Source organism: Salmo trutta, chromosome 28 (assembly GCF_901001165.1).
Source record: "Salmo trutta chromosome 28, fSalTru1.1, whole genome shotgun sequence".
NCBI lineage: Eukaryota > Metazoa > Chordata > Actinopteri > Salmoniformes > Salmonidae > Salmo > Salmo trutta.
The window spans coordinates 19,493,542-19,502,294 of record NC_042984.1 but is presented as its reverse complement, the minus strand read 5'-3'; positions in this window follow the sequence as shown (position 1 = coordinate 19,502,294).

Sequence of the window (8,753 nt, the reverse complement as noted above, 5' to 3'; positions counted from 1 at the left end):
CTGGCTATCTCTATCTCGGTTACACCCACCACATCTTGTCTATGTAATGCAGTCTTTAACTCATTTGTCAGCTCAAGCCATCTCCAGTGACCATACACCCAGAGTAGTTGCAGGGAACTAGAGTGGAGACCATAAAAACACAGACACTAACAGGACAGAAATATCCTCCTATTTGTTAAGTATTAATTGCTAACTATTAATATCAAACAAATATGGTAAATATGTAATTTATCTATCACGTCTCGCAGTTGTGAGAAAAAGTTGAGCAGAGCTCGTTGGACTGCTCTCAACTCCAGCATGTTGTTTGGACCAGCTGGAGCTCCATGTCCCGCTGGCCGCCCTCCCCTTCAATACTACTCCCCAGCCTGTCAAGGAGGCGTCTGTTTGAACCTGTTCGCTCCGATGGAATTAGGCATATCCCACCTGAAAAGGAATTTCAGGGATCGCCATCTTGCCAGGGTTCGCGTGCATTCCTTAGACACAGTCATACCTGTTTTCCTTGGGATTTAACCCTTGAGCATTGAACCACCTCTGCATGGGTCTCAAGTGTAGAAGGCCAAATGGGGTCAAAAGGGAGGCTGCGAAGAGGAGACCCATCAGTCTCTGACACTGAAGAACAGTCACCTTCTGGACAAAAGGATTGAGGTGAGCTACAATTTTCTGAACTCGCTTTTTGGTGAGGTGAGCCCTCATAAGAGACAAGTCGATCCATATGCCCACGAACGTCACAGTTTGTGTGGGGACCAGGTGTATTTTTTGCATGCTCAACCTGAGGCTAGCGCTGAGATATGCTTCAGGATATATGTCATGTCTGCTGCTGCCTGTTCTCGTGACTGAGAACAGATTAGCCAAATGTCCAGGTCAGGTATTCCCAACAGACAGGAACGTTGAACCATCGAAGAGACACAAATATGAGGAGAACTACATTGATTTGGGGTTCACTTATATTGGGAGTAGTGCCTTTCCTCAGCCACAGTGTGTTATATGTACAAAGTACTATCTCACAACTAAATGAAACCTTCACTGTTGCGCAGACATTTAGAAACAAAACATGCCAATTTGAAAAATAAGCCACAGGAGTTTTTTGAGCGAGAATTAAGACAACATTCGAGTAGTAATAAATGTATAAAAGCAACAGATACCATTAATAAGAAGGGGCTAGAAGCGTCTTATATGGTGAGCTACCGAGTGGCTAGGACAGGCAAGACCAATACTATTGTGGAGGACTTAATTCTTCCTGCTGCAGCGGATATGGCTGGGACAGTGCTGGGGGAAAAGGCCCAAAAAAATATACAGACAATGACTTCATCAAACAACACTGTTTCACAACGCATCAGTGACATGGCAGGAGATGTTTTGATACAATTACTGCTTCACATACAAGCCATTGAATTCTATGTGCTACAGCTGGATGAGTCAACAAACGTGGCGGGCCTGGCACAGCTCCAGGTATACAGTTGAAGTCGGAAGTGTACATACACCTTAACCAAATACATTTAAACTCAGTTTTTCCACAATTCCTGACATTTGATCCTAGTAAGAATTCCCTGTCTTGGGTCAGTTAGGATCACCACTTTATTTTAAGAATGTGAAATGTCAGAATAGTAGTAGAGAGAATGATTTATTTCAGCTTGTATTTCTTTCATCACATTCCCAGTGGGTCAGAAGTTTACATGCACTCAATTAGTATTTGGTAGCATTGCCTTTAAATTGTTTAACTTGGTTCAAACATTTTGGGTAGCATTCCACAAGCTTCCCACAATAAGTTGGGTGAATTTTGGCCCGTTCCTCCTGACAGAGCTGGTGTAACTGAGTCAGGTTTGCAGGCCTCCTTGCTCGCACACACTTTTTCAGTTCTGGCCACACATTTTCTATAGGCTGGAAGTCAGGGCTTTGTGATGGCCACTCTAATACCTTGACTTTGTTGTCCTTAAGTATGCTTGGGGTCATTGTTCATTTGGAAGACCCATTTGCGACCAAGTTTTAACTTCCTGACTGATGTCTTGAGATGTTACTTCAATATATCCACATACTTTTCCTACCTCATGATGCCATCTATTTTGTGAAGTGCACCAGTCCCTCCTGCAGCAAAGCACCCCCACAACATGATGCTGCCACCGCCGTGCTTCACGGTTGGGATGGTGTTCTTCAGCTTGCAAGCCTCCCCCTTTTTCCTCCAAACATAACGATGGTCATTATGGCCAAACAGTTCTATTCTTGTTTCATCAGACCAGAGGACATTTCTCCAAAAAGTCCGATCTTTGTCCCCATGTGCAGTTGCAAACTGTTATCTGTCTTTTTTATGGCGGTTTTGGAGCAGTGGCTTCTTCCTTGCTGAGCGGCCTATCAGGTTATGTTGATATAGGACTCGTTTTACTGTGGATACAGATACTTTTGTACCTGTTCCTTCCTGAGCAGCATGACGGCTACGTGGTCCTATGGTGTTTATACTTGCGTACTATTGTTTGTACAGATGAACATGTTACCTTCAGGCATTCGGAAATTGCTCCCAAGGATGAACCAGACTTGTGGAGGTCTACAATTGTTTTTCTGAAGTCTTGGCTGATTTCTTTTGATTTTCCCATGATGTGAAGCAAAGAGGCACTGAGTTTGAAGGTAGGCCTTGAAATACATCCACAGGTACACCTCCAATTGACTCAAATGATGTCAATTAGCCAGAAGCTTCTAAAGCCATTACATCATTTTCTGGAATTTGCCAAACTGTTTAAAGGCACAGTCAACTTAGTGTATGTAAACTTCTGACCCACTGGAATTGTGATACAGTGAAATAATCTGTCTGTAAACAATTGTTGTAAAAATGATTTGTGTCATGCACAAAGTAGATGTCTTAACCGACTTGCCAAAACTATAGTTTGTTAACAAGACATTTGTGGAGTGGTTGAAAAACTAATTTTAATGACTCCAACCTAAGTGTATGTAAACTTCCAACTTTAACTGTATGTCCGTTATGTTTATAGGTGGTCAATTAAGGAAGACATCCTCTTCTGCAAACCACTGGAAACCAGGACAACAGGAGAGGATATTTTTAAAGTACAGGACAGCTTTGTTACATCAAATGGACTTTGGTGGTCAAGATGTGTTGGTATCTGCGCTGATGGCACAAAAGCCATGACAGGGAGACATAGTGGAGTGGTAACAAGCGTGCAAGTAGTTGCTCCCAACGCCACTTGAGTACACTGCAGCATCCACCGAGAGCCTATTGTTGCCAAAGGAATGCCTGACAGCTTGAAAGACGTTTTGGACACTACAGTGAAAATGGTTAACTTTGTTAAAGCAAGGCCACTGAACTCTTGTGCATTTTCTGCACTATGCAATGATATGGGCAGCAACCATGTAATGCTTTTACAACATACAGAAGTGCGCTGGTTATCAAGGGGCAAAGTATTGACACGTTTTTTTTTTAATTGAGAGACGAGCTTAAAGTTTTCTTTACCTTCCATAATTTTCACTTGTCTGACCGCTTGCATGATGACGAGTTTCTCACACGACTGGCCTATCTGGGTGATGTTTTTTCTCGCCTGAATGATCTGAATCTAGGATTACATGAACTCTTCACAAATATATTCAATGTGTGGGACAAAATTGAGGCTATGATTAAGAAGTTGGAGCTCTTCTCTGTCTGCATTAACAAGGGAAACACTCTTTCCATCATTGTATGGTTTATGTCTGCAAATTAACTCAAGCTTACGGACAATGTCAAATGTGATATCGCGAGTTGGGTGCGCAATTACGCAGGTACTTTCCCGAAATGGATGACACAAACAACTGGATTCGTTATCCCTTTCATGCCCTGCTGTCATGACTTCCGCTGAAGTCGGATCCTCTCCTTGTTCGGGTGGCGTTCGGCGGTCGACGTCACCGGTCTTCTAGCCATCGCCGATCCACCTTTCATTTTCCATTTGTTTTGTCTTGTTTTCCCACACACCTGGTTTACATTTCCCTCATTACTTGTCATGTATTTAACCCTCTGTTCCCCCCATGTCTGTGTGTGAAATTGTTTGTTGTAAGTGCTTGTGCACATTTTGACTGGTGCGCGATGGGTTTTGTACCCATATTTTTGTATTTCTGGATGCCGTTGATTTGGATAATTAAACTGCTCCGGTTATTACCCAGTTCTGCTCTCCTGCGTCTGACTTCCCTGCCACCAGTTACGCACCCCTTACACCTGCCTCCAGTCCACTTACCGATATCTGAACAGAGAGCCTCATCGAAATTGCAACAAGCGGTTCTTTGAAAATGTAATTGAATGAGAAGCCACTGCCAGATTTCTGGATTGAGTATCCTGCCTTGGCAAGTCATGCTGTTAAGACACTGATGCCCTTTGCAACCATGTACCTATGTGAGAGTGGATTCTCGGCCCTCACTAGCATGAAAACTAAATACAGGCACAGACTGTGTGTGGAAAATGATTTAAGACTGAGACTTTCTCCAATACAACCCGACATTGCAGAGTTAAGTGCATCCTTTCAAGCATACCCTTCTCATTAACCTGTGGTGAGTTATTCACAATTTTCGATGAACAAATAAAGTTTTATATGTAAGATGGTTAAATAAAGAGCAAAATTATTGATTATTATATTATTATTTGTGCCCTGGTCCTATACTTCCCACAAGCCGGGTTGTGACAAAAACTCACACTCATTCTTATGTTTAATAACTGTATCGTATAGTGTGTGTGTGGCAGGCTTACAATGATGGCAAAAAACAACATTTGAGAGTGCGCTGACCCTGGTGCTAGGGGGGGGTACGCAGCTGGAGATTAAATGTTTGAAGGGGTACAGGACTATAAACAGTTTGGGAACCACTGGTCTAGGTAATTTAGTACCATCATCCCCTTTGATGTTAGGGGTGCTATAGTGACATCCATGCATTTTGTGAATGTTCTTGGTACCAGGGAAAGGTCGAAAAGTAACACTTGGTACCCTTCTTCACGGAGGCTGACATCTGTCTGTGAGAGCCAAAGCGGTCTGCGTGACGAGATGACCATATACCGGGCTTTGCCATTAGCACGCGACATCTCAACATTTAAGAGGGAGAGGAGTGTGGACACCGGAGTCATTTCAGCTGTCAGCTCAGGGTCACCGTCGGTGGACAGGCGAGCTATCAGACCATGCAGGTATGCCTGCAGCAGAGTGGTTGTATTCATGAGGCGAGCCACCATGGCCAGAAATTGTCGTTTAAGTTGTCGTCAGCAGCCCGATGAGGACAACGGGGAGACTTACCACTGATCTCCTTGTCTGGGAGGACCATGATCGCAATAATGGGGTCCATGACTGGGTACTGGTCCAGTACCAATTTCTCGGGCGACGCAATGAATGTCCAAGGCTTGCACTGGCTTGAGTTAGCCTTAACCCAAGTTTGATGCAGCTCATTGGAGTACTTGGGGCACTGAGGAATGTACACTACCTGGGCTGCTGTTAGGGTCTGGATTAATATCCAGAGCTTTCAGAATCCTAGAGATGAGCTCCTGCAGATCAGCTGATGAAGAGGATGCTTCACTCTCAGCCCTCTCTGAGCCATGGTTCGCTGACCCAGAACCGGCCCCACATACAACGACGCATGTGACAGAACTACCCACCAACCAGGGACCAAGCAGCGGAAGAGGGAGCAGCGAGAGAGGTATCTGGAGTCGTGGACATTATAGGAAATACTAGACGGGAAAGGACCCTGGAGGCAGGCTGGGGAGTACCAGAGACCGAAGGTGGAACTGGAGGCAGCAAAGGGCGGAGCGGCGCCAATACGAGGCGTTATACGCACCGATTGGCAAGTGCGAGAGGCAGGCACGGGGAGTGTGGCTAAGTCAGGTCGGAGTCCAGAGCCAACTTCCCGTGCTTATTATGGGGAGCGACGGATCAAGAAAGCACCGAGCTATGCGGAAATGCGCACTGTATTGCCCAGACGCATTCAAAGCCCGGTGCGATCGGTGAAAGCTCCTCAGCGTTGCCAGGCTAGGTTGAGCACTCAGCCAGGAAAGGTTGTGCAGGCCGTACGCTCCAGACCTCCAGTGCGTCTCCAGGACCCAGTGTACCCTGTTCCTGCTTCCCGCACTAGCCCTGGGGTGCGTGTTACTAGGCTGGCGCCTCCAAAACCAGCCCCACGCATCAGGCCTCTAGTGCGCCTGCCCAGTCCAGTACGTCCTGTTCCTGCTCCTCGCACTAGCCCTGAGGTGCGTGTCACTAGTCTGGCGCCCCCAAAGCCAGCCCCGTGCACCAGGCCTCTAGTGCGCCTGGCCAGTCCAGTACGTCCTGTTCCTGCTCCTCGCACTAGCCCTGAGGTGCGTGTCACTAGTCTGGCGCCTCCAAAGCCAGCCCAACGCATCAGGCCTCTAGTGCGCCTGCCCGGTCCTGTACGTCCTGTTCCTGCTCCTCGCACTAGCCCTGAGGTGCGTGTCAGTAGTCTGGCGCCTCCAAAGCCAGCCCCATGCATCAGGCCTTCAGTCCCCATCCAGAGCTTCCGGCGACAGTGCCCCGTCCAGAACTTCCGGCGACAGTTCCCCGTCCAGTGCTTCCGGCGACGTCCCACAGTCCGGAACCGACAGAGACGGCCCACAGTCCGGAGCCGACAGAGACGGCCCACAGTCCGGAGCCGACAGAGACGGCCCACAGTCCGGAGCCGACAGAGACGGCCCACAGTCCGGAGCCGACAGAGACGGCCCACAGTCCGGAGCCGACAGAGACGGCCCCACAGTCCGGAGCCGCCAGAGTCGCCCCACAGTCCGGAGCCGCCAGAGTCGCCCCACAGTCCGGAGCCGCCAGAGTCGCCCCACAGTCCGGAGCCGCCAGAGTCGCCCCACAGTCCGGAGCCGCCAGAGTCGCCCCACAGTCCAGAGCCGCCAGAGTCGCCCCGCGACCCGGAGGCTACAAAGACAGTCTGCGACCCAGAGCCTACAGCAGTGGTATGCAACCCAGAGTCTTCTGCGGGGGTGGGCAGGTTAGATTGGGGACTAAGCCCGGAGCCAGAGCCACCTCCGTAGGGGGGAGTAGTGGGAAGGGGGGGTGTAGCACAAGAACCGTCGGTGACGGTGGCCACCCTCCCTTCCCTCCCTTTATGTTTGGGTTTCTTTTTGTTGGTTGTTGTTTTTGAGGTGCATTCGGGGTATGGACCTTTGGGGGGGGGTACTGTCACATCCTGACCAGTATGGTCAGGGCGTGGCAGGGGGGTGTTTGGTTTGTGTATTTTGGGTTTGATCTATGTTACCTATTTCTGTTTTTCTTTCTAGTTCTTCTATTTCTATGTTGTGTATGTTTGGGTTGATCTCTAATTGGAGGCAGCTGATCCTCGTTGCCTCTGATTAGAGATCATATTTAAGTAGGGGTTTTTCTTCATGGTTTTGTGGGTAGTTGTTCCTTGTATAGTCTGAGCACCTTACGGGACTGTTTTCGTCGTTTATTTAGTTTAAGTGTGTTTTTTCTTCTAATAAATCGAAGATGATTCATATACCCACTGCGTTTTGGTCCACATACAACGACGCATGTGACAACCGGGTGTAAGTATAAAGTAGTTCTCTTCTCAGGGCAATATGTGAATTAAGTAATAATATATTCTATGGATATCAGAATATATTTGGGAAATTCCACTCACAATCCCCAAAAGGTATGGATGTGAGGAGCCAATTACACTGAGACATTAACAGAATAGGTCCTAAGAACAGATGCTCTGAATCTCACTCCGGCAACAGCTGCAGCTCGAGCCAGTAATACAGTATGCTAGCTAGGATGCAAAGCCTGGACATTAAGGTGTGACCCGGAGATCTAGCTAGAGCTAGATAACACACAGGCTTCCCTAGCCTGGGTAGGTGCACTACCCAGACTCAATCTCCTGAGAGAAGAGGCTAGCATCCAGCTGAAGCTAATAAGCAACAGGTAACGCAATTAGCCAGGAGGCAAACCGGGGAACAGACACAGACAAGACACAGACAAGATTTGCTCCGTGAACAGGTTGGACCAATCAGTTCACCCTAATTCGTAGCATGGTGTCAACCTATAAGAAAAAGCTTAGACGACTAAACATTGCAGAGAACTGCTGGGAGGAGCAAGCTTCGGCCAAAAGGTAGTATACGCTACACATTCAACAGAAAACTCGCCTTCTATATCCATTTCTCGCTCACCTGCGTAGCCAAGGGAAGAAAATAGGAAGGGATGCTATGCGCCCAGGTATTTATAGGGGATGGGACGCATCACACCCTTGGCACGGAATTACTCAGGTATTAATATCTTGACTCATCCTGCCACCAGGCGGAAGGATATTTCATTGAGTAACTAGCATAGTCTCAAGTGAAATAGAACAGAAGACGTGTGCACTGGATCTACCCAAGTCAGAAGTAACCTGTATTGATCTTCGGAGCACACGTCTTCTGTTCTATTTCACTTGAGAGACTATGCTAGTCACTCAATGACATATCCTTCCGCCTGGTGGCAGGATGAGTCAAGATATTAATTCCCCACATAAAAAAAATACCCCACATTATTTCCTTTTGGATCCTTATTCTCCATCTGCACAGTAAGTGGCAAAATGCACATCCAATTGTTGCAACCGCCATTATACCAGAGAAGAAGAAACTGCACTGTTTCCCAAGTTGTAGTGGGAGGACCACTCACCATATCATAAAATATTTTTAATAACTAACCCAAGATAGACCTTATCCTGTCGTTTCTAATGGGAACAAATGAGTCATAGTGGGCAGGACAAGCAAGGAGTGGGGTAGAGCCAAGCACTAGCTAGCAAGATGTTTG